The sequence below is a fragment of the Lynx rufus genome, unplaced genomic scaffold (genome assembly GCF_022079265.1).
Source record: "Lynx rufus isolate CCGP_SWC_20201006 ecotype Redwood Valley unplaced genomic scaffold, mLynRuf1.p SCAF_11, whole genome shotgun sequence".
In the NCBI taxonomy this organism is placed as follows: Eukaryota; Metazoa; Chordata; class Mammalia; order Carnivora; family Felidae; genus Lynx; species Lynx rufus.
Window position 1 is genome coordinate 41346245 of NW_025814825.1, and position 3199 is coordinate 41349443.

Below are 3199 nucleotides of genomic sequence, written 5' to 3' on the forward strand. Positions count from 1 at the left end.
CGTTCTGCAGTCCCTGCCGGGCACTACAGGGGACTCCGCGGACCGCCCTTCCAGCCCCCAGGCCCTGCCTGAGCCCTTGACAACACAGGGGCGTGCTAGGGAGGGAGGTCTACATCACTGCGCACACCCACACACACGTGGGGCTGCCCACACACATACAGATACAAAATCCCGAACTCGTAGTACACAAACATGGGCCCAGAATGCACATTAGACACTCAGGCGAATGAACATGGAGTCGAACAGCCTGGGGCTCAGCTTCTGCACTGACCCCCAGTGTGTTCCCCCGGGGCTTGTCCAGGCCCCGGTTCAGACAATGGGGATGAAGCCCGGCCCAGAGTCCAGGTCAGCTTTGGGTCTTCGGCCCTGAGGACCCCCCTGTTCCAGGGCTCAGAAGCAGGGCTGCCCAGTTGCTCAGGGGTTCTGGAAAACTAGCTGGCTGGTGCCTGGAATGAAGGGCAGAATGGACATGGGGCTAAAGGTCTTGGGGCTGAGCCCAAGGCTTAGAGTAGCTCCCGAGTGTCTGCAGAGTCTGGGTAGCAGCAGGTGCCCCAACAGCTATAGCTTCCATGTGAGGCTCATCTCTGAGATGGTGGGAGGGGCTGAAAGGGGCTCTCCTGTTGGAGTGAAGAAAGGGAGTGAGGCCAGTGTCTTCTCCATGTTCTGGTCCCTAGTCCTGGCAAAAGGCAGCCCATCCCATTTAAAGGGACAGGAATCCCATAACTATCCTGGAGAAGCAAAACAAAGGGCCTGGGTTCTCCATTCCCAGCCCTTGATACCTGGGGGGTAGGACATGGCTGGACTTGCCCACCTTGTCATGTCCACTTCAGGCCAGGAGGCTCTTGGCCCTGTGCCGACACCTGTACCACCACCACCCCCACCCCCCACCCCATGAGCATCCAGAACCCAGGAGGAGAATTTGACCTTATCTTGTTCCACTTTCAGTGCAAGTCTGGGACCAAGGCCAATGTCATCCCACCCAGGCCCTGGGAAAAGATCGGGCTCCCAGCGTGGTGGGGCTGGGACAGAGCAGCCCAGAGAGATCTGTATCTTGGGCACAAAATGTCAGAGGGAAACGGAAATTAAGGAAGGCCCACACTGAGCAGGTGGCAGCCAATTGGAGAGGGCTGGGGCCCAGGGCTTTGCCTGCCATCTGACCCTCCCCACCTCCAGGCAAGTGAGGCTCCCACCCTTCCCACACCCCAGCTGCGCTTGCAGGGGCCTCCTGTGCCTCACGGCAGGTCCTTCCACTCACTAGAAAGGGAGAGGCCAGGACACGCCCAGTCTACTGACTCTCTATGTTGTTGCAGTAACAAATCACCACACACTCAGTGACTTTGAACAACACGGTTATCACCACACAGCACTCCTGTTAAGGAGTCTGAGGCAGGTCTCACCAGAATAAAGTTGAGGTGTTTCCAGGTCTGTGTTCCATTATGGAGGCTCTAGAGTAGAGTAGACTCTGTCTTCTCACCTCTTCCAGTGTCAAGAGGCTGCCCACATCCTTTGATGAGTGCCCCTCTATCTTCAAAGTCGGAAACATCACATCTCTCTGACCTTCCTTCTGTTGTTACATCTCTCTGTGTAGGTTTTCTGCTAAGGACTCATAATTAGATTGGGCCCACAGGATCATCTCTTCTCAAAATCTTTAACTTTAATCATATCTGCAATGTCTTTTGCCAAGTAAGATAACATACTCGCAGGTTCTAAGTTTTAGGATGTAGACATCTTTGGGGGACCGTTATTCTGCCTACTGTACATGTGATCTGGCCAGGGACAACTCTGGCTCTGAGACAGAGTGACGATAGCTGGGATAGGGGTGAGAAGCAGGCTTGTGGGCCCTTCTCCTCCTCCTTGGGACCAGATGGTGATTGGGTGGTAGTTTTGGGGTACTCAGTTGCTAGACAGGATGCCAGTTCCCACCAGGGCTCCAAAATTCAGTCTCCCTTTCCGGCAGAATGGGGCACTGGGCTGCAGGCCTACCCAGAAACCAAGTTCAGGCTCTGAAGTACCAGGGGATCCTTCTAATACACTTTTTGCTTAGCTTGGACTCGGAAAACCAGCCCCTCCTCCAAACTGAGCAGCTTTCTCCAGATAGAAACACATCCCTCAGCTTTTCTCCCAGGCTCCTGTGTCAGACTGAGTGGCCAAGAGGATACCACCTCCAGAATGGGTCTCTCTGGAGGGTGTGGGTGCTCTTTCTTCCCCAATTTCCTGTTGTCCTTGCCAGGAGGTGGGACAAGGAGTTGACTTGGTTTGAAGGTAATCTTTGGAATTCTGAATCTCTTGGGAGGAGGTTGAGGGGCCAGGTCCCTGTTTTCAGACACAGAAGGCAGCACTATCCTTCTCTGTAGTTCTGGGGACTTTCTGTATATGGGAAGTGGTTAATTGGCCAAGTCACCCGGTGACCCACTGGTTCCCTCTTGCAGCCCTGGAGGCCCTATTACTGTGGGCCCGGACAGGATGCCAGGGCATTTATGTGGGAAGCAAAAGGAGAGAAGCAACTTCCACATTTGGACCTGGACACTCCAGGCTTTGGGTTTCTGCCAGCTCTGACCCTTGCTGGGAATGATGGCAGACATTGGGGGCCTAGTTCAGAGTAGACCTGGCAGAGCTTGCAAGTAGGGTCCAGAAGCAGCCTAAGGGGCCAGGAATTTGCCTGGCTTATTCATTCCGGGCCCCAGTCAGCCACACCTCCCTGGGAATAGAAGCTCCAAGGGACTCACCCCTCACAGAGGCTTCTAGGCCTTTGACGTGGCTGTCTCTGGTTGGTACTAAGCTGTGAAAAGGGTTCCCAGACTCCATGAGCTTTAGATTCCTTCCCCAGCATGCCCCGTGCAGGTGGGGCCCCAGGGCTTGGACTTGAGTTCTGAACTGGAGTCGGGATCCCTATGCCGGGATGCTGGCATCCCCTGACCGAAATCAGGCCAACAAAGGCCAGCTCTGAGACTCTGCAAGTTACTGACAGAGACACAGGACTTAGTACCTGCCCCCCAGCCCTGCCTCCCAGCCAGCACACTCAGGCTTGCGCCCATCTCTTCAGCTTCCAAACCCCCCATGCCAGGAGGCCTCTCCAGGCCCCTTGCTGCTCCTCCCAACACAGCCACCTCCTCCAGCCCTGTGCACATTATTCTTCATAGTTGGTATGTCCAAACCTTCTTCCCCACCCCACCACTCCCCTCACTAAACTCTCCATCCT